General features: G+C 39.3%; 1 protein-coding gene and 1 long non-coding RNA gene across 3 annotated transcripts in view; one reads left to right on the forward strand and one right to left on the reverse strand.

Moving 5' to 3' along the window:
• The window catches only part of SYNPR (synaptoporin), a 342,577-nt gene that overhangs the window by 242,028 nt on the left and 76,364 nt on the right, over positions 1-24,185 (forward strand). The window lies entirely within an intron of this gene.
• LOC116559466 lies at positions 11,791-22,983 on the reverse strand. The gene is made up of 3 exons (XR_004272466.1): positions 22,732-22,983; positions 21,057-21,062; positions 11,791-11,804 (listed from the first exon to the last, which is right to left on the reverse strand). It is a non-coding gene; the product is annotated as an uncharacterized LOC116559466 (long non-coding RNA).

The following is a 24,185-nucleotide window of genomic DNA, read 5'->3' on the forward strand; positions in this document are numbered from 1 at the left end:
TGTGAACTAATGATATATCACACTTGCATTACGTTTCTATTTGGCTACTCTTCTTACTGCCCCTCTGTTGTTCTCATCTCTTCAGTATCTAAAGGCCCCCTCATGCTTCTTAGATTAAATCTTCCACTCTTGTAATTGTCTTCCTCCTTTTACTTAATTAGATAATATCTGAGACAGCTTTGAAGACACTAGGTGCTATCCTAGTGCTAAGTGGGATTGTCATAATTATTATCTTGAAGACTCATGTCACCCTAATCAGCTGCTTCTCTCATTCTTTTTACTCCCTCCTAGTCAGCTCAGTATGAATAGAGAAAACAGTTTTTCCTTAAGTAGAAAATGGAAAATATCACAAAGTTCTTTTCCCTATGTTGCCCGTTAATGGAAATTGGGGTATATTTATATGTTTTGGCCTGTGAAAAAAGAACACAGAAGGGTAAGACATGATTATGTGTATTGTAAATGATCTGGATCTTTTTTAATGACTTCTGTTTTTATTACTAAACCAACACAAAATTATTATAGAGAAAGCATCTAAATGAAAAGACATGCTGTGTGTTTCTACCTTCCAAATTCTGTTTGCATGTGTATATACACTGTAGTCATATTAATGTATTTTCAAACAAAAAAGGTAGCTTAATGCACTGAGCATTAAATAACATTAAATTATGTTTTTCTCACACTATCACAACCATGGGAATCCCTCTTAAATGTATAGAGCATAACTTATTTAATGAGTCCCCTACAGATAAAAGGGACTGGTTATTGATTTCTAGGAATGAATTCGGCTAATATAAACTATGATATAATCAACATTCTTTATGCCTAGTCATTATAGTTTTCAAAGAAACAATTATATTTGAGCATATCTAATCCATGAGCACTGGCTATTTAGAAAAACACCCAGAAGATGATGCTCTCTATCCTGCTGCCCATCATGACTTTTGTTAGAAAAGGACATTCTGTCTTGGGGAGTCTCTTGCCCCATCTTTGTTCATCTTGGACAACACACACTGGGTCAGTCGGCTTTCTGGTTTGATATATTTTGGAAATGCCAAAGTTGGATTTTTAGAGTTGTTCTAAAGAATACTCAGGAGCTTCTTGTAAATGGTCCTGTATCTCTTAGACATGAGTTGTTTCAGGATCAAGTCCTTCATGTTTAAAGAACTGGCCACTAGGAAACAATCATTCTGATGTTATGCCAAATTGCAAGGAAAAAAAATTTTTTTCCAAAATGAATGATATACATAAGAATTTATTTAAGAAAATAATGGCAAGATTTGTACACTGAAAACAGCAAATTATGATGAAAGACATTAAAGAAGACATAAAAATAGCCATTTCATGTTTGTAGATTAAAGACTCAATATTGTTAGGTAGGCAATTTTCCATATTTTATCTAAAATGGAATTCTTTTTAAATTTTACTTTAAGTTCTGTGGTACATGGGCAGATCTTGCAGGATTGTTACATAGGTATACACATGCCATGATGGTTTGCTGCCTGCATCTGCCCATCACGTACATTAGGTATTTCTCCTAATGTTATCCCTCCCCATTCTTCCTACCCCCTGGTATCCCTCCCCTAATGCCTCACCCTCCAACAGACCCCAGTGTGTGAAATTGCCCTCCCTGTGTCCATGTGTTCTCATTGTTAAACACTCAGTTATGAGTGAGAACATGCAGTGTTTGGTTTTCTATTCTTGTGTCAGTTTGCTGAGAATGATGGTTTCCAGGTTCATCCATGTCCCTGTAAAGGACATGAACTCATTTTTTTTTTTATGGCTGCATAGTATTTCATGGTGTATATGTGCCACATTTTCTTTATCCAGTCTATCTTTGATGGGCATTTGGGTTGGTTCCAAGTCTTTGCTATTGTAAACAGTGTCAAAATGAACATACGTGTGCATGTGTGTCTACAATAGAACGATTCATAATCCTTTGGGTATATACCCAGTAATGGGATTGCTGGGTCAAATGGTATTTCTATTTCTAGATCCTTGAGGAATCACCACACCGTCTTCCACAATGGTTGAACTAATTTGTACTCCCACCAGTAGTGTAAAAGCATTCCTATTTCTCTACATCCTCTCCAGCATCTGTTGTTTCCAGAGTTTTTAATGATCGCCATTCTAACTGGCATGAGATAGTATCTCAATGTGGTTTTGATTTACATTTCTCTAATGACCAGCGATGATGAGCATTTTTTCATGTTTGTTCACATAAATGTCTCCTTTTGAAAAGTGTCTGTTCATATATTTTGCCCACTTTTTGGTGGGTTTGTTTTTTTATTGTATATTTTAGTCCTTTGTAGATTCTGGATATTAGCCTTTTGTCAGATGGGTAGATCACAATTTTTTTTTCCCACTCTGTTGGTTGCTGGTTCATTCTAATGATTGTTTCTTTTGCTGTGCAGAAGCTCTTAAGTTTAATTAGATCCCATTTGTCTATTTTGGCTTTTGTTGGCATTGCTTTTGGTGTTTTAGTCATGAAGTCCTATTATAAGAAAAATTCTAAAGGAAAGAAGAATATTAATGCTCATTGACCATTTATACGGTGTGGACCTTGTATCCTCTCAACAACCTTGTAAGACAAGTGAGGTCTCACCTTTATTTTATAGTTTATCAAATTAAGCTGTCAAGTAGTAGCCAAGGCATGGGAGAGCCTAGATTCAAAGGCTTGTCTATTTGATACCAAAGTGTCTATTTGACACTTTCTTCCCTTCTAATACTGGGTTGTATAGTTTAAGTCTTCAGTGCAGAGTTGCGAAAACAGAGGAGAATCTGCATCAATTTATCTTCAGTGTTTACTTTCTTGTTAATTATCAATTTGGTATGCATTTGCCTTTCCAAGTGTTAGGAAGCAACTTTTCTCTTGCTTTACATGTAGATCATGTTTTCATTAGAATCCTTGATGTATTAGTCTTCTTTCTCTTTAACTAACAATTTAATATAAATTCATGAAGCCTCTAAATAGTGTTGTATGTGATGTTATTTAACCTGTCTTGCAAAATTTGTTTATAAAAACAATACCTCCCTTTGTGGGAAGTAAACATTCTGATTCAGAATGAATATCACCTGTGGGCCTCAGGGTGATCTATATCCATGTGATTGACTGAATTCTTAAGGAAAATTCCGAAATTGCTAGACCCGGATGTTTTATAAACAAAGCAGTGGATGGGAGCACTTACACTCACAAACTGAGGACTCTAACAACAAAGAGGACAATATAGCATAGGGGTTATAAGCACAGGCAGGCAGCTTTAGAACCAATCTTAACTGTCTCAGTTTCCTTCTCTGTATAATGGGGAGATACTGATTCTTACTTGGAGATTCATTGTGATGGCTAAATGAGCTAATATGCTTTCAAGTGCTTAGTAGAGTGCTTGGCACATCAGTTTGATCTCAGTGGATGATCATGAAGGAAAATACATTCTAAGAAGTAGAGAATAGTATCATTAAGTGAATTTGTACTGAAAAGCACAAAAAAGATAGAAAAACTGACTTCTAATATAGTCATCAATGACAGTGTCTCCTTTTTATTATAAAAAGTGCCAATGCAGAACCCAGAATTACTTCATAAGCTTAATTTTAACCAATTAAAGGAATAATGTTTTATTCCTTTTGGAATCATATTCTTGCTCTTCTGCTTATTTAAGAATCTGAGAAAAGCTTTGAGTTCTCCAAAGAAATATGCACATTTGGCCAGGTGCAGTGGCTCATGCCTGTAATCCCAGCACTTTGGGAGGCCCAGGCGGGCGGATCATGAGGTCAGGAGTTTGAGACCAGCCTGGCTAACATGGTGAAACCGCGTCTCTACTAGAAATACAAAAAAATTAGCTGGGCATGGTGGCACATGCCTGTAATCCCAGCTACTCAGGAGGCTGAGGCAGGAGAATCGCTTGAACCCAGCAAGCAGAGGTTGCAGTGAGCCGAGATTGTGCCATTGCACTTCAGCCTGGGTGACAAGAGCAAGACTCTCTCTCAAAAAAGAAATGCACATTCATACCACATTTTTCTATTTTAGAGARACCCATCTACTCTAGATTAAGACTGGTGCAGGGCCAGGTACWGTGGCTCACGCCTGTAATCCCAGCACTTCAGGAGCCCAGGGCGGGCAGATCATCTAGCACTTGAGGTCAGGAGTTCAAGACCAGCCTGACCAACATGGAGAAACCCTGTCTCTACTAGAAATACAAAATTAGCTGGGCATGGTGGCACATGCCTGTAATCCCAGCTACTCAGGAGGCTGAGGCAGGAGAATCGCTTGAACCCGGGAGCTGGAGGTTGTGGTGAGCCAAGATCGCACCATTGCACTCCAGCTTGGGCAACAACTTCGTCTCAAAAAAAAAAAAAAAAAAAAAAAAGACTACCCAAAAACATAGAGGTTATAGGTCGCACTTCATTTATCTGAATGAGGTCAGAAGGGAGAGGCTATGGCCAACTCAGGGATCCAGTTTAGTATACCTCACCCTAAAGCTGAAATCCTGATCATTGCTATTTACTGGATATGTTTTCTGTCCTTAAGAATTCATAATGCATAAAGGAAGACAAATAGGGAAATAAAATTACAGTGTAGTATGGCAAGGGCAACAATACGTGCGTATATAGAAGGAGTTACTTCATAATGCAGGTTGGCAAGAAGGCCACAGACATCACGAAAACAACTCCCATTTAGGCCGACTTCACACATGCAGCAGTGACCCCAGGGTGTGTCAGAATTTTGGGAGATTTTATGGATTATGTGACCATACACTATGTCAAAATCAAAGTCCCAGATCAGAGGTAACTCAAAGAATTACCTACATCCTTTCTCACCAAGTCTATCTCCCTTGTCTCTATGAGGCAGAGGGGCAGGGAGGCTGAATGGGAACTTCTCAGGAGACATACCTTCACCCTTTGTTTGATAGATTTTATCCATCTGTAACACTCTCTAAAGACTATCAAACCCATGCCAAGCCTTGAGAGTCCTAAACTCTTGATTCCAAATATCCAGAGAAGGAAACAGACACACTTGATCTCTCACACCTATAACCTTATTTATGGGCTCTAACTTGTCCCAGGCCTGGAAACATGGTTGTTCAGCCAATGATTCTAACATGGACAAGCAAGAAAAGTAAGGTACTAAGAGAATAGGCTCCCCATTCAATGATGCTTGAGTGAGCATGGGAGCAAAATTAGAGTAATTTCTCCCTTCAAGTACATTGCTAACTCCACCAGAATTAGATCTTTACAGCTTAATATATTCCTTTTGACACACCTAAATTCCAATTATAGCCCTATACCTGCCAGCCATGGGCAAGTTGCCTAACCTCTCTGAACCCTCAGTGAACACATACCGACTGCTTATTTTATACCTGGCATGGTTCTCAGTGCTTTACACACATGGACTCAGCCCATCTTCACAATACCCTTCTAGAGAAGGAATTACTATTAATACCATTGGATAATGAGGCTCAGAGGGACAAGCAGCCAGCTCAGAAATCCCATTACTGAGTATATACCCAAGGAATAGAAATCATTCTAACCATTAAGACACACGCACACATATGTTCATCACAGCACTATTCACAATAGCAAAGATAGGGAGCCAGCATAGGCATCCTTCAATACCTAGTTTGTTGAGCAGTTTTAACATCAAGGGATGATGAATTTTATCCAAAGCCTTTTTCTGCATCTATTGAAATAATCATGTGGTTTTTGTTTTTAGTTCTGTTTACGTGTTGTGTCACATTTACTGATTTGCATATGTTGAACTAACCTTGTATCCCAGGAATAAAGCCTACATGACCGTGGTGGATTAGCTTTTTGATGTGCTGCTGGATTTAACCTGCTAGTACTTGTTGAGGATTTTTGCATCGATGTTCATCAGGGATATTGGCCTGAGTTTTCTTTATTCATTGAGTACACAGGTTTTTAAGCTCTGAAATCAGATCCTCGCTTGAATTCTGGCACCGTATAATTGTGAAACCATGAGAGTCATTCATTCTTTCTTAATCTCAACTTCTCATCCCTAAATAGCATATGATAATAGTGACCTTATAGGATTGTTGAAAGGGTTAATAGAGATAAAGTCTTTCACTGAGTTATCAGTAAATGTGAATTATTCTTTTATTCCCTGAGTTATCTTCTTTGTGAGCAAATTAGAGCTTGCCCATAGCTGTGCTCCTTCTTGCCCCAGTTCACCTAATACACGACCAACTTTAAAGCCCTTCTTGCCCCTCAACAAAGCATCAGTGACTCCTCTTCTCTGACATCCTCAGGGTTGGCAGAGTTCATGTTGCTGCTGAATCACAGTTGACAGATTATTGTCCAACTGCATCATGTGGTTTTTTGGTTTGAACAAAACTTCAAGGGCAGTATTGTACATCTGTTTCCCAAACCTGATACTAAGCAGTAACATGCTCGATTAATATGTATAATGAGTTGAATGCATTGTATTTATCCCCCAAATAAGTGTGCTCTTTAATGGCACCTTTATTAGAAAAAGTGAAATATGAGATTTATTTTAAAAATTAAGAAAACTGATAACCAAAAAAAGAAAGTATAAATTATCATAATTTACATCACTCTGATATAACCACTTGTGACTTTTTTTTTTCAGACAAAATGTGTGTTTGTATGAAACATATATAGACACATATGTGTCTCCAAACTTATCTATCTAAACATATAAATCTCCAAATTTGGAGTCAGATGGTATGTTCTATTTTAACCTGCTTTTTTCACAGAATATCTTACAAACATCTTTTTAGATCATTAAATATTCTTTGTAGCATAATTTTAATATGTGACTCGGCATGTCCCACACATAAGTCATGAATGCTTTAAGTCCTTTCTTCTCTCTTTAGCAATTAGGTAGCTTTTGTATTTTCGCATTACAAACAATGCTGCAATGATACATCAGGAAGGAGGCTAAATCACTGTCATAAGATTGGAATTCTGGGTTCCAGTTGGCTTCAGTCCAGATTATCTAACTTACACCCCAGCAGCCTGTTTCTCCACCACCACACATCATCATCTGGGTGATTATCATCACCATCAATTTAACAGGAAGAAAGGAGTACCCAGCTAGTGAGATGTGAGGCCAAAATTTTTTGTGTTTATTTTTATTTATTTATTTTTGAGACGGAGTCTCTGTCACCCAGGCTGGAGTGCAATGGCACGGTCTTGGCTCACCACAGCCTGCGCCTCCTGGGTTCAAGCAATTCTCCTGCCTCAGCCTCCTAAATAGCTGGGACTACAGGCACGTGCCACCATGCCCAGCTAATTTTTGTTTTTTTTAGGTAGAGATGGGGTTTCACTGTGTTATCCAGGCTGGTCTTGATCTCCTGACCTCATGATCCGCCTGCCTCAGCCTCCCAAAGTGTTGGGATTACAGGCATGAGCCATCATGCCCAGACTAGTGAGGCCAGAATTTGAATCCAAGTCATGTCTGACAGCAAAGCCATGACTTGGTCCTGTCTACCCTGCAGTGTCTGGCCACCCATGACTGCTGATGAATGCAAAATTCACAGGCTGTAGGGAGTGACAGCTTGCCTAGAGATGCCCATTCTGCCTCTTTGGGGCCCAGTTTTTGGTAAAGGCCAAACCTTTGCACATTTGTGTCCACTTGTGTGGAAATCTCTAAACAATGTTAGCTAAAGGAAAAAGAAACAAGCAAGTGAAGTGCTGGAAGGGAAGGGATACGTAGTGTTCTGCTTGAAAAGAGGGTGATTTGCAGCAGAACTTCACCAGCTACTGCTGTGTCTGCTCTCTCCACACCCCAGCTTTCCAGGGCACTGGATTCCTTGAAGACAATGTTTCTTCCAGTGGGTTTAGGTGCCACGTGTCTCAGAATCACTTGGAAGTCCCCAGTTTTTAAAAATACAGATTCTTGGAACCACTTTTTACCTGTAAAACTGGAATCTGGAATGGATTCTCAGTAAATATAATAGGTGACCTCAGCAAGTGATCACAACATTTGAGAACCACTGTTTAAAATCTCATCTCTAAGAAACTGCCTGAGTATCTTTGTAAATCCAACTCTATGCTGTTAAATAAATTGGGCTTGTTAACATTTACTGAGTGTGTGCTGAGTACCAGGCACTGTTCTAAACACTTTTACAAATAGTAAGTCAAGGAGTGTACTTGGCAACCCAGTGACATTGTGCTAATATTATCTCCATTTTATGGATAAGGAAAAGGAAGCACATGTTACACTAGTAGTGAAGGGGATATCCACAAGGCCTGGCTCCTAGTCACTATGTTGGAATATTTTCTTGGATCCCTCACGCTGTATTCCCGCAGCCAATATGCTGGAGGCAATATACAAAGTGGTTCAGGAAACCCACTTTGGATCAGGCAAATCTGGATATAAGTTCCTAATTCATAGTGGTATTAGTCAGAGCCCTTGCAGGAAACACTTGGCACATTCAATTGGGCAATTTGAGGATAATTAATAAAGAGAATCTCTGCAAATGTGTGGGCAGGGTGCAGGGAAACCTCAAGAGGCGTGCCTGAGGGCTGGTGTTGGCTACAGCTCCTTGACTGCCACAAGGCCTCCTATCAGTGCTTCTGACTGGCCATAGGCAACCAGAAACCAGAGGACAAAAGAACAGATTGAGGCAGCCCCAAGCCAGCTGCCTCCCCAGGCACAGCACAGAAAAGTGGGCAAGTAGATCTGGAGGCACAAAGGACATGTTTCTTAACCTCTGAGTTTCAACATGGTCAAATTTAATTTAAGAATAACAATTATACCTACACTCATGGACTTACTGAGTTAAATGAATGACATAATGCTTGTGAAGTGCTGAGCACAGAACAGGATGCGCGATGAGCACAGTAGAAATGTTTGCTGCGATTGTTATCAACTGCTCTCAAAAAAAGGGCTTAGGTGAAAATGTAGGACCGAACTCTATTGTTCCAGTTTTATTGCTTCCTATGTCTCGCTCTATCCAAGGAATTCCTTTCTCATTGACCCTCAGTGTCCTAGTTTGTGAGAACAGCAACAACAATAACTACTACCACTATTACTGCTACTACGTATTCAGCATTATTATGTAACTGATGTTGGACAGTTTTAGGCCTCTTATATTTGGGCATCTTACCAAACTTCCTTCAGGGGATTATTGAAAGCAAAGCCAATGAAACTAATCACCTTTCTTTCAAGATTGTGGTGCTCGACCAAACGTGCACCTTGGCTTTATGATCAAATCCATGCTCCTGTCCCAGAAGTTTCAATGGACTTCGGTTATTTTTATTTAAGTTTCCCAGGTGATTGTAATCTGCCTTGCTGGAGGAGGACTGTCTTAACAGAAGATAAATAAGCTCAAGGATGTGTGGAATGGGAGGCAAGGGCAACAGGTGACAAAGTCCTGCGAGTCAACCAAGCGTTCCCCAGCACAAAACAGCAGAGGGAGCACAGCAGATGAAACATGGAGAGGAAGGCAAGGCGTCCAGGGGAGTCTGAGCAGAGGTAGAGGAAGATCATGCGGGGCCTGCCGGCCATGCAAAGGAGTTGGGATTTTAGCCTAAGAGCACAGGATGCTCTTGGAGGGCTCTAGAAGGGGAGTGACAGATTCTGTTTTGTGTTTTAAAAGATCATTCTAGCTGCAGTGAGGAAAGTGGATTATGGGTGAGCATTAGGAGGCTGACATGAGTCTGGAAAGAAATAGTTTTGGTTTGGAGTCAGGTTGTAACAGAGAAATAGAAGTGGACCTCTTCAGCATATATTTTGGAGGCTGGAAGACAGTGGGAATTAGGGGAATCATAGTAACCTAAGGCCCCTGCATAAGTGACGGTGGGGCGGTGCTGCTCTCTGAAAATGCCATGTCACTGAGCTGGAGGCTTGGGGGCAGAGTAACTGGAACAGAAAAGGAGAGGGGTGCTGGATCCCTTCTCTTTGCCCTTCCAAATACTCTCCATCTTTTCCATCTTGCACTATGGCATGGTAGGAGTTTATGTCTGGCTCCTGTTGTCTTTGGCTAATGGGCAGCATTGGCAGTTGTTGAGGGATGAGGAGAGCAAGTTAAGGAATTATTCCTGGGTCCTCCAGGCAGGGTCACTGCCAGTTGGCTGCATCCTTGGAAAAGAGGCCACAGCCCTTTGAGCTCTCTCTCTGTTTACCCTGGCCACTCACTACCTCACCCCAGGAATTGTTCTCTCCCTTTGCCCCTAATCACCAAAGGTAGTAACCACGAGAACCCTGACAGATGCACGCTGACAGTCCCAGTAGAGCAGATCTCTGCAACACTTGGTGGGAGCCTTCCTAGGGAGCACTATGATGGGGGCCACTCATGCTTCTTGGGGGTGTCAGAAATGGCCATTTCACCTGTGTCTCTGTCAAGCAGAAAGCAGAACTCTTTGCTAAGGTTTTGTTTTGCATGTCATAAAGAGTCTTAAAATTTTTAAAAATCCATCAGCCCTGCTCACTGTGATTTCAGATCAGAGTCTCTAATGTACTATTAGGTGCTTTATTTCCCTTTTGAAGTGACAACAGTTAGGGTGATCAGCCACGTAAATAGTTGTGAACCAGGAATCTGCCCTCCACTAACTGAGGAAAGACCCAGGGTATGTCATTCTACTGTGGACTAGTGAAAGATTAGTAGATGGCATTTTTCCCACACATTAATCCATCATCTACCATATCCCAAATTTTACCATATCCACATATGAATCACCTTCCTGATATTTACCTCATTTCTGTAAAAAAAAAAAAAAAAAAACGACTCACTTTCTAACTTCATTCATTGCTAAAGGAAGCTTCCTATCAGTCCTAAGTGGAAAGCAAGTATTACTTGCTATTAATAAAAGGTAACCAAATAACAATAATAATCAAAAGCCAAACAAAAAAGTAGCAGAATACCACTGAAAAATCAACTCACATACTACACTTTGAGAAATACTGTACTCAATGATCTCTACAATCTCTAGCTCAACAATCTATACATTTGTAAAAATAAATAACAAGATTAAGAAGACAGAATGTCTTTAGGGCAGGTGCTACCCATACCCCCTGGTTCAGCATCTTTCAGGATGGCTACTAAGGAGAAAGCTTGGCAGGATCAGGGATGGGGGTGACACAAACAGTATCATCCTATATTTTAAATAATTGGCCACACATTTGTAGCATGGCATTCAGGGTTCCATTTTGGTCTCCCAATGTTTCAGAGCATAGACTGGGCAATGGCTCATCCTTTCACCCGGATGCCTTGCTAGACCACCTTCTGAGTAGCAGGCTGGGAAAGCCATCTTCAAACACTGAGGAGTGTCATCCTCAATTTGCAGTCTATTCAAGGCTTTTAGACATTCATTCTGAATGCCCAAGAAGTTTCTCCTTAAGAAAATTTGCTTTTAAATATCAATATCCAATTTATTCTATTTTTTACTACCAGCAGATTCCAAATATGGGGTCCAAAATGCATCAAAATAGAATGTGTGTGTGTGTGTGTGTGAGAGAGAGAGAGCGAGAGAGAGAGAGCGAGAGAGAGAGAGAAAGAGAAGCCAGCTCATCTTTAATTGAATGTGACATTGATGTAGAAAATGAGACAGGTAACTTTGGAGTCTTTGAAGTTAGAAACTAATAGTTCTTCCAGATTCCAACCTGAGAGCTTTGTCTATGTGATCATAGCTGGATTTAGCTAGCACCACTAAATGTACCCGGGGAATACATGATGGAGAGAGACAAAAAGAAAAAAAAGGCTAAAATAGTGCCCTCTCAGTGTAAGGATTGACTACCCCACCTCCAAAATGTTTCTATTCTATGCCCACCATGTATGTATATTATATCAAAATACTAGTTTTCATGTGATCCTAAGAAATTGAAACCCCTGATTTTTTCTTCTGTAAAACTGCTTACTTCCTTTACGGCTTCCCTTCAAACGGTGTTCTGGCACCTGGTTCACATTAGAATCAGCTGTGGAACTTTCAGCACACAGATACCCAGGCCTTCCCTGGGTGAATTAAGCCCCAAATCTCTGCAGGTGAGCCCCAGGCATTTTAGTATTTTTGCAAAGCTGGTTGAATCCTCCAGGTCTCTGGAAATTCTATCGTCTCTTGAAGACAAGCCTGCCTGATGGAAGGGTTTGGCCATGAACCAGGGAGGAATTTCTGATGAAAAGGCTCTCTTAGTCCACTTGTGTTCCTATAAAATAATACCTGATACTGGGTGATTCTGGTGAGAGTCTTAGGCTCCTTCTACTCATGATCGAAAGCAAAGGAGAGCCAGTGTGTACAGAGAGCACATGGTGAGAGAAAAAGCAGGAAAGAGAGAGGGGAGGGGCCAGGCTATTTTCAACAACCAGTTCTCTTGGGATCCAAGAGTGAGAATGACATCAGCCATTCATGAGGGATCAGCTCCCACAATGCTCCACCTCCAACACCGGGGATCAAATTTCAACATGAGACTTGGGGTCAAACCATATCCAAACCATGACAAAGGCCAAAGGAGACTTTCCTTGAGTCTTCACTAGCTAATGGCATTATTTTCTAGAGAGCAATAGCAGCTTGCTGGAGTTGCCTAAGTGTTCTCCATCCCCATGCTCTGTACCACTGTGTATTATAGCATTTACATTTATGTTTAGCTGTTCACTTTCTGTTTTCCTCTAACAGCATAAGCTCAAAGACACCTGGGGTTATGTCTGTCTTATTCACTGCTTATATCCTCAGTATTTAGCCCAGTGTCTTGTTTGTACTAGATGTGCAAATAAATACTTGTTCAATGAATGAATTTAATAATGTTTTATTCTCATTGTATTAAGGTGTATATTTATCATCTATTAAGGGCAAGTGACACTAGATTTCTGTTTACAGTAGAGATAGTCTGCTTTTTAAATGAGTTAGTGTAAGGAAAAAGGGAAATTCATTTAAAGAAAAATATTATGTAAATAGAAGCATAAGTGGTGCACAGATGTGACACCACTCATGGGAATGATGAGTGAATGACTGGCATTTGGGAAACACTAGTCTAGGAAGCCGTCTGGAAACAAAGACCAAAGAACAAGCTTGGAAATAAGAGGAATACTACATAGTCCAAATCAGGATGCTGGTTGAGGTATGATTCAACTAGCACTAACTGAGCATTAGCTAAGTGATCAGAGCTCAATGACGGTAAGTGGGATTTAGAATCTAATCCCATCTTCAATGTGTTCATAGTGAGATAGCCATGGGCACCATGATAGTAGAAATCAAAATATACAAATCTCCAAATAGGCCAGAGAAGAGGAGTGTTTGTTCATCCAGGAAATCAGGAAAGTCTTCTCAGAAGAGAATTTTGAGTAGAGTTCTAAAGAACAGGGACAACTTAAATAGGCAGAAATGGAGGGCAAGGCAATCTAGACTGAGGAACAGCTGAAACAGACCTAGGTGGAATAGGAGCAGCAACTGATGTAGGGAAATGATCACAGGGCATTCTGAAAGAAATATATAGGCTTCGGTGGAAAATTTACGTAACACTTTCTCTTTGCCTGCTTATTCTCAAGGTATCATCCCAAAGGCATTTCTGATGATAGTGTCTATGCCCTCATGGAGAGGAGCTCCTGGGTGACATCTCTGCTTCCAAATTACCAACCACAGTCTTCCCTTTTCTTTCCCTAGAAAGAAAAAAAAATCCAGAAAATCCTGTCCCGTCATTCCTGTTATAAACATGCAAGCAGCAATCAGTAGCTGCCCTAATTTGCATTAATGGGATGCCTGTCCTTGAGAAAACCCCTGAAGAATGGTGACATTACTTTGCCAGAACCCTGAGCAGCTCTGCAGAGAGAGGGCTGCTTTCCATCAGCACCAGAAATCCAAATAGACCTACCCTTGGAACTATCAAGAGTCCAGCCCAAGCAAAAAGTCTCTTTCCCCCTTCATCTATCTCAAGAGGGAAAACTATCCTTGAAAAGATTCCCCCTGGTAGACAAATGCATAAGCCTCCCCATTTCCACTTCCCCTGCTGTTTGAACCCAGCAACCCTCTGATGATGGGTAATGAATGTCCTTTGTATGGCTTTATCCTGCATTTTTCAATACTGTGTCCCCATGTGTCAAGCTCATAACTTCAGTGTTCATTTTTTTAATGTTGGTGTGATTTAGTGTAGCACTTTATCTTCCCAATATACCTCAGAGTTAACATTCTACCTAATTTTATCAAAGATCTTTGTCTTGAGTTACAGCATGGAATAGAATTTTTCTAGGGAGGTCTTGATTATATTAAATAATGCATAGAGAAATGAACCTCTCTTCCTGGTGGTTCCAAAGCTCCTGCTGGTCTCTCACTTCCTTCCCACATGTTGATATCTGATTTTGAGAAAAATCCCACTTGAAAGATAACTACAGGAGATAAATGACCTCTCTCTTTTCTTTCTTTCTCTGAATCAAAAAGCAATCTGTGAAGTTTGTCTCCCTCTTGATCATCCCTCATGATTAAAAATCTCATTTTAAATCAAAATGTGTTTCACAGAATGTTGATGACTATTATGCAACCTCAATTTGGGGTCAAATAAACTTTGGGGAATACCGAGTTAAGCAAAGTTAAGCAGGTATCTTTACTGAGGTCATGTCCAGGCTTTTAATAAGGGACTCTGCACTATTAATATTCAAGAGGGCCAGAACACTTCCAGATTTACTGTTTTTCCATGAAACCCTTTTTTGATGCAGCGTCTTAAGAGATGTAAGTCCACCAACTAGAGTTAAACAAAAAGTCGCCCATCTCTATCTGCAACAGACACTCAAATGTTAATGTTGCCCTGAAACTGCAACTCAGAGGGCAGTTACCATTGTTGCCTAAAAAATCCACTAGGTTTCTAACATAACTTATTGTGTGAGTCAGGATTTATTCACACTTACTATTCTTCCAGTTTGTATGTAAGAAGCAGCATTTTTTTTTTTTACTTGTACGTATAGGAAAGTTAAGGCCAGGGTTTTATCTTTACTTAATTCTCACAACAAGAGATCACCTTTGCCTACTAACATGTAAGCACCACTCAGCACTGATGGAGTACTATGCAGTCTTTCTCATCCCATTTTGACCAGTGACACCCACAGGGAGAGGGCTGCTCACGGTTGGGTGCAACTCCTTTCCTCTAGAGCTGAAATATATGATGTCCTCATTTGCACTTTGAGTAACTGGAGATATCAATCATTACTCCCTCCGATAATTTGAGCAATAACTGATCCATAGAATTGACACCCAAAAAGAAACCAAAATATCAGTGTTGTTGAGGGTAAAGCTGGATTGAAGAACACATGGACCTCCTGTTTACAGCTATCCTCAGTCAAACTCTTGCCTGTCCACAGTCGGTGAGATGAAGTTTGACCACTGGCTTGCCTGACTCTAGGGTCTATATGTTATTTTCTTCTTGCATACATACACACACACACACACACATAGAATGAATACAGTCACTCTTCAGTATCCATGAAGGACCCCTGGGAAAACCAAAATCCTCGAATGCTCAAGACCCTAGCATAAAATGGAGTAGTCTTTGCATGTAGCCTGCACATAAAATGGAGTAGTATTTGCTTATAGCCTGCACATATCCTCCCATAGCCTTTAAAACATCTCTAGATTACTTATAATACTGAATACACTGTAAATGCTATGTAAATACTGTTAAAATATACTGGTTTTTTATTTGTGTTATTTTTATTGTTGTATTGTTATTTTTAAGTTTTTCATTTTTTTCTGAATATTTTCCATTCAACCATCTGTAGTTGGTTGAATCTGCAAATGTGGAAACCAGGTATAGGGAGGGCTGTCTATACTAAAATGTTTGTTAAGCTAAATGAAATTTACAGAGAATCTGTGACTTCTTTGTGCCCCATACCACAGAAGCTAAATGATCCTAGAATGTGACAGTCAAGAGAAATGCAAATTCCAACTGGATTGTAATTTCAATCCATAGATGTTGATGCTTTGATAGACAGGAAGAATATAAAAGATAATTCAAAAGAGAATATATCAGCAAATGGCTTTAAGTAATTACAGAAGAATTAAGTAAAGGTTTAAACTCACTTGGATTTTGGAAGCCAACTATCCCTAAAGGACAAGAACTAGGGTACCCCTATTGGCACAGAATAGTCTGGGCCTAAGAAAAGTGGCTGCTGTCCATCTGAAGCTCCCAGTTTAGGTACCTGGCATACTCAGGCAAGGATACAATACTTTTGGGAGTCACCCACCCATCATTAGTCAGCGGTGGGGGTGAGGGGATGTGGGAAGGGAAGATCCCTAACTTGACTTCCCTACGATGGCATAGTGCATTGCTACTGGTCCAGCAGTTAGTGGGAAGGGGCACTTCAGCAAAGTTGTTGGGCTGCTGCTCCCCACCCCTGCACCCCGACCCCCACACCTGTGAGGGCCAGTGAGTATTCCCATGACTGAGGGAGGATATTAAATAGCAAGTAAAAATGCCATAGGAGATATGAGACTGGAAGGAGATAAAGGAAGAGGGAAAAAAACTTTTTCCTGCTTTTTGAACAAAGAACTCCCATATTGTTATTTTTCACTTTGCCCAGCAAATTATGCAGCCCATTCTGCCTGTAAAGTAAGGGGCGCACCTAACCTGGCAGTTACAGCTGGTCGTGTTACCCAGGGTGGACACTGCTCCTGCATGGTCCATGGTGCTTCCCACCCTTTGACTAGGGAGTTGTGTTCAAGTGGAAGTAGATGTGGGAGCACTCCCCAAAGCCTCCAATCTATCTTCTTTCCAAGGTTCTCTTCTGTATATTGAGGAAAAATAATATCAAACTCTCAGGATTGTTAACAGAATTGCTGTGATAACTAATTTGGAATAATGTAAGTAAAAACACTCAGCAAAGTAGCAGATGGGAAGCATGCATTCCATTAATAGTAGCTATATTGCAAGGTCCTCTAGGGGTGCTTCTCAAGTTTTCAGCACATATACATCTCACAGGAACTTGGTCTAGCACAGATTCTCATTCAGAAGCTCTGGGTGAGCACTGATGGTCTGTGACCTTATGCTCCTGGTCTCGGGACCATACTTTGAGAAGCAAGCCTCTCAGAGATACAAAATGAACACAGCTGTTTTTAGTTTTAAGGAGTTATGGAGAGAAACCAGATTTATGGAGAGAACTAGACATATAGTCAGCTAGCTAAATGGCAAAGCAGAGTGCCAGTACAAACAAATTGCCTTGAAAGAGACAGCTATTCTCTCATTCTCACTCACCCAGGCTTTGTGGGGGAGTTTTCACTTGAGCTGAATTTGAATGATGAGTAGTCTTGGAGTGGGTTCTGACTCCTGGGTTCTGGTCCTGGCTGTGCCAGCAGGGAAACATTCATGGAAGTGGGAAAGCATGTGGGAAATTAAGGTACTAGAAGCCCTACAGAGCCCAAAGGTTAAGGTGTGGTGAAGAGGAGGAGGCAGGTGGATAGTGTGGACCATGAAGCTGGAAGACTGTGTCACAGGTATCAATGGAACAGTCTAGGATAGCTTTATGCAAATGTATTAGTATCCTAGAGCTGCCATAGCAAAGTGTCATCAACTGGGTGGTTTAAAACAACTGAAATTTATTGTCTTATCATTCTGAAAGCTACAAGTCTGAAATAATGTATGTCAGGGCTCTCTGCTCCCTCTAAAACCTATAGAGGAATCATTCCTGTTTCTCCCTAGCTTTTGGTGGTCTTCTAGCAATCTCTGGTGCTTTATAGCTTGCAACTCCATCACTCCAATCTCTGCCTCTGCTATCACATGATATTCCCCCATGTGTCTATTTATATACCTGTCTTCTTACATCTGTCACATTAGGTTAAAGGCCTGCCCTACTCCAGTATAACCTCATCTAAGCTAGTTATATCTGCAATGACCCCATTTCCATATAAGGTCACATTATTAAGTATTGAGAGTCTAGACTTCAACAAAACCTTGTTGGGACATATAATTCAGTCTGCAACAGCAAATAGGTTTGCACTCATTAGGCCCAAGTAGTCATCTCTGCCCTGTCAGATAAACTTCAAAGGTGGCCTCTGTCCAATGAGCTCTGGGAACAAATGAGGATCCAGAGACCCTCTGCCTTTTCCATATTTACCTCCTCCCAAATAAGCAAAGATTTTTAGAACATCCTGGGCTTCGCTCAACCTAGCTGTAAAGTTAGGATGCTGGTGTTGGGGAAATGAGAGTAGCATTAGAAATCTCGTGGAAATTTTCTCTCCATCTACATACTTCTATAGGGATGTTATGTCATTCCCAAGGAGCTTCTGGGACTGTAAATCCACCAGGTTGCTCCTTAATGCATTCACATAACAGGGTTTAATAAAACAATTACTTACAATCTCTCTCCAGCTTTTGTGAGAAGCAGTGGCCTTCCATTCTTTCCCTTTGTTCTTGCTCGATAGAAGGTGAATGTAAACATTGTCTATCAAGTGAATTTTGCAGGCAAGTGGAAGGGAGGATTGGCTAATTATTTTATCAAATTGAACCATCCTCTTTGAAAAACTGTAACTTTCAAAAATTAAGTGTCTTTTCCTCTTTCAATCGTATGTTCCCTGGCTACATAAGTGACTGCATTGTCACCTAGCTACACAACATTTTATGTTCCAAATAGCACTCCTTCCTAATGTCTTAGAGGTTATCAGCATGAAAGAAGCATTTCACACTAAACCCCTGCAAGTATTGCCACGAGCAATAATAAGTTTTTCAAGCTTACTCTGTTAGACCGATTGTCCATCCCAGATTAATTCAGAGCATCCTTTCTCTGTTAAAAGAAAGAAGAAAGTTGGCTGCACTATGTGGGTAGGAGAAGGGAAACTGGAAATAAAAGAACATGAAACGAGTATCTGTGTTCAAGGCAGCTGAGAACAAGCTGCAGGCTTCCTGTCCTTGCTGCTGTCTTCATTTAGAGAAAATAAGCCCAAGCAGCTTGTTTAAGCAGGTAGTTAATTTTAAAACAGATTTAAAGACTGCTAAGAAATACACTGGCCCCAATCCAGGCCATGGTCAGTTATTGCTAAATCCCACTGACGTCCACAAGACACAAACAATAGGTCCCAGACGCTTAGTCACAGACCTGCAAAGTTTTACATCCTTATGTCCTGGGGTTTGTCCTCAGCAATTTAGTCCGCTGCCCAATGAAATTGTAATACACCATGCTAAGAGAAAATTAAACTATCCTCTACAGGTCAGGATTAATTTTGCAAACTCCATTTCCTGGAGATAATTGGTCACTGGGTATTTATAGGAGGATTAGCCCACTTGAAGTTTTATCTCCACCTCTGAAATCTTCCCCAATCCTTCCAGCATTGAATTAATCTCTTGCCTTTGTGTTCCCATTGCACTTGACCTCTACCTCAATTATAGCACTTAGCACAGTCTCTCTGGCATTATGGTTATTTCTGTGTATCTTATCTCCCTTACTAGATGGCAGATTCTTTAAGGAACAAGACTATGTCCTAGTCATTTTTGTGTTTCTAGCATCTGGGACAGGGTATGATATGTCCTGAATAGACATTTATTGAAGAACTGAAGGATGAAAATGAAAGAATTTAATGGTTACCTCTATCATTATCAAATGTCGCTATCTATCTCCTCTTACACAAAGTCTCAAATCCCTTGAAAGAGAGTTCTGGAATACTTAAGAGATTCTGGAATTTAGAGGGAAGAGAAGAATTTTAAGGGAATTTAGGAGTGAGCCTTTGGGAGATTAAGGAAGTCAACAAAAACGTGCATATGGAAAACTCATTTTAATTGGTCCTATTTGTTTTAAAGATTCTGAGAATTATCAGGGATAGATAGGTTTTATATCACTAAGAGTCCTGAGGTTACGAGTAACAAAAATTTCCTTTGGGTAATAAAAGAAGAGAAGGAATTTATTGTAAAAATTTGAAGACATTCATGTAATGTAAGGGAAGGCTGAAGAACCGGACTCCAAAACATACAGGAAACAAAGCAGCTCCAGGCACATTTACAGTGGAAACTAACAAATGGCTTCAATTTGGATATCCATTTGTGCATTGTTATAAGCATGATTCAACTCAACCATCTGTGCTATTCAGGGTTCAAAATCTAGAAAAAGAGTCTTATTGGTCTGAGTTTGGTCGTTATGCCCATCCCTTGGCTATCAAATAATCCCTTCCTTAAGAGAAATGCAGTCTCTCCAAGAGATGTGATTTTCCAAAAGGAAATCAAGGTGCCATTAACAAAAGAAGAGAGAATGTGTGCTTGGCAACCAAAACGCTGCTAATGCTGCTAATGTCTCTGACAGTCTTCCCTTGGAAAATATCCAAATTAGAAACTACTTTAAGGACTAAAACACTCATAGCTAATAGGAAATATGAGACCCTAGAAAACTTGTATTTAAATAAATCAGACTTGAAGTTCAAGAACAACAATTTAGACAAATAGCTTATCCATCATTGATGTTGTCCATGTTTGTCAGGCCTTTACTACCCTGTTAAATTGCTTAGAAAGCCATCTTTTTTAATAGAAAAATACATAAAACAAATAAACCCTGGAAGAAGTCATCAAATAATGGCTAAATGTGAAATTGGAGTTGATGAGAACATTAATTGACTTTCTATCAACACTTTTGTGTTTTTTCATGTGGGTACAGAACCAAGTTATAGCTAGAAGGAAAGATGAATAAACTGGGTTTGTTTAGTGAAATTCTAGAAGTTCTAGAAATTACATTATTGCTCATTTTCAGTATCTCACTTTGATAATTAACACATGAAAGTGACATTCTGTCAACAGATATTTGTTGTACATCTCTTACTAATGCTAATCCTTTCAGGTTTTTACGTGCTTCTGTGTATCAGATACTCTGCGAAGATCTTTACATACATTTCTCATGTAAAATTTATAAGAGCTTGTCAGTCGAGTTAGTATTGCTATAACGGAATAGCTGAGACTTAATAGCCTATAAAGAAAAGAGGTTTATTTGGCTTACAATTCTAGTAGCTAGAAAATTCAATATCAGACATTTGCATCTGGTAAGGGCCTCGGGCTGCTCCAGCTCATAGTTGAAAGCAGAAGGGGTCCAGTGTGTATAGTGAGGTCATGTGGTGAGACAGAATGCAAAAGTTGGGGAATGTCAGGCTCTTTTAAACAACCAGCTCTCATGGGAACTAATAGAGTGAGAACTCACTCATCCCTTCTCCTCAGGATGAGAAAATGAGTAATCTATTCATAAGAAATCCACCCCCATAACCTTAGCACCTCCCACCTGGCCAACCTCCCCCATAACCCTAGCACCTCCCACCTGGCCAACCTCCCAACACTGCCATAATGGGTATCAAATTACAATATGATGTTGGAGGGGACAAACATCCAATCATATCAGAACTCAATAAGAGTGGTTAATCTCAGTATTAGGAAACTAGAGATCAAACAAATTAAGTAATTGCCAATAGTTGCATAGCCAATAAGTAGCAGAACTAAAGTAAAGTAAATAATTGCATGGAAAATAAATACACTCTGCATACATGCATACATACAATTACAGACATGGTTAATTACTTTAGTAATTATTTTTTGAAGTACTTAAATTACTTTTCCTTGCAAAGAATGATTCCTTATAAATATATATTAAAGGCAGGAATTCATATTGTGATACTAAAAATATGACTTCCAAGAAATTTTTTGTGGATAGGAAAAAAGATCATCAGCATAAAAGGCCTTTTGATACAGACCACAATAACCTGTGATTCCTTCTATGGACTCTGAAAATGGTTTGCAGTTCTTTTATAGGACTAAATGCTGAAGAAAAAGAGAATTGATTCATTTTTTTACCCTTGTGTCTATTTGACCCTGGAACTGCTTATTAATAAAGAAGATGGGTATATCTTGCTAACATTAAAAAAAATCAAGGTAATCAAGACAGCAGAGTATTGGCATATGGATAGACATATAGACGAATGGAACAGAAATGGGAGTCCACAAATAAAACTTAATAATCGATTTTTGACAAGAGTACAAAGCATATTAATGGAGAAAGAATGGTCTTTTCAACAAATGGTGCTGAGACAACTGAATATCCACATGCAAAATAAATGAAGTTGGAGCCCTACCTGACACCATTTACAAAAATTAACTCATAATGGATCATAGATAATGTAAGGACTAAAACTATAAAACACTTAGAAGAACATATAAGGAGTAAATTTTTATAACATTGGGCTAGGCAATGGTTTCTTAGATATGGCATCAAAGGTATAAACAACTACACACACAAAAAAAATAGATAAACTGGATTTCATCAAAAATTTTAAAAACATTTGTATTTTAAAAGACTCTATCAGCCAGGTGTGGTAGTTCATTGCTATCATTCCAGTACTTTGGGAGGCTGAAGTGGGAGCCTTTAGGCCAAGAATTCGAGACCAGCCTGCTCAACATAACAAGACCCTCATCTCTACAAAAAAAAATAAAAATTTAAAAAAATTAAAGAATGAAAAAAACTTTTACAAATGATTTTTTCAAGAAAGTGAATAAACAGTCTACAGAATGGAAGACAAATTGTGCAAATCATAAATCCAAACAGGAACTTACATCCAGAATACATGAAGAATTCTTATAACTTAACAATAAAAAGACAACGCAGTTTTTAAATGGGCAAAGGATTTGTTCTGAGTAGACATTTTTCCAAGAAGATATACAAATAGCCAAAAAGCACATTAAAAGGCACTCAACATCATTACTCATTAGGGAAATACAAATCAAAACTACAAGTCGGTACTATTTCAGCCCCAGTAAGATGGCTAAAATAAAAAAGACAGATAATAAGAAGTATGGACAAGGATGTGGGAAAATTAGATTTCTGTTACATTGCTAGTGGGATTGTAAAATTGTAAAACCACTTTGGAAAACAGCTTGGCAGTTCCTCCAAATGTTAAACATATGATTATGTTACCACTAAACTATATGATCTAGCAATCCCCCTCCTAAGTATATCAGCCCTGAGAAGTGAAAATATATGTCCATGCAAAAACCTGTACTTGAATGTTCCCAGCAGCTTTATTTAATAGCCCAAAATGGAAACAACTCAATATCTACCAAATGATGAATGAATTTTTTAAAGGTGATGTATCTATACAATGGAATATTATTTAGCAATATGAAAGGAATGAAGTACTGATACATGCAACAACATGGATAAACCTTCAAAACATCATGCTAAGTAAAAGATGCCAGTCCATTTATATAAAATTTTCCGAATATGCAAACACATAGAAACAAAGTAGATTCACGTTTCCAGGGCCGAGGGATGAATGAATGGGATGTTACTGCTAATGGATATGAGACTTCTTTTTAGGAAAATGAAAATGTTCTGAAAGTAGGTAGTGTGTAGGTTATTCTGTAAATATACTAAAACTCTGTGAGTATATTAAATTCTGAATACATGATAGCTCACTGAAACATACGTTTTAAAAGGGTGAATGATATGTTAATTATAGCTCAATAAAGCTGTTACTTAAAAAAAAAATCAAGGTCAGTCATCCTCTCTCTGAGATGGTAAATTTGTGAAATGATTTGTATGTCCCCAAACTTGCAATTTTCAAACTCTTCTATGACTGTGTACACGCTCTATCCTTTGTCTGTCTACAAACATCAACCCACTTTCCCATCTCACTTTGACCCCTTTCCTGCCCTGCACATTTATTGTTCTTCCTTTATGAGTTGGCTCAAATTTTATCTCTACTAGAAAATCTCTCCGAATCCTTAGTTCAACATTGAACTGCATTTATCTGAAGGTCCAGCTGAACCATACAGACATCTTTATTCTGTCACAAATCGTTCTCCATGGTATTCTTCTGTTTATGTGTCAGTCTTTCATTAGTATATAAGCTTCTTGAAGCATTTGTCTTGTGTTTTGAGGTCTGGCACAGTACCGGGGACCTGCTGGCAGTTAGAAATCTTTACTGAAGAAATGAATGAATGAATGAATGCCTAACGGCATTCTGCCTAACGCAGAAAAATGAATAAAGAGTATCTTCAGGTTGAAAGATACTATAATTTCAAGATATATTCTAATCACAGAAGTGTCTTAGAGTTAAGCCTTAAATACTTTCAAATGTTGAATTCAAATTACCTGCGGAAATCAATGCTACAATGAATAAATATTTGCTTTCTAAATGTGAGCTTTTAAGTTAGTCCTCAAGCGTCCCAGGATAAACTGAGCTTCCTAAGAAGAGCAAGAAATTCTTCTTTCTCTGTGGAATATTCTTGTACAATTAACCATCTAGATTACGGAATCCTAAAATTTGTCTTTGGAACATCT

The sequence above is a fragment of the Sapajus apella genome, unplaced genomic scaffold, assembly GCF_009761245.1.
Source record: "Sapajus apella isolate SASKATOON/1434 unplaced genomic scaffold, GSC_monkey_1.0 scaffold23, whole genome shotgun sequence".
Lineage (NCBI taxonomy): Eukaryota > Metazoa > Chordata > Mammalia > Primates > Cebidae > Sapajus > Sapajus apella.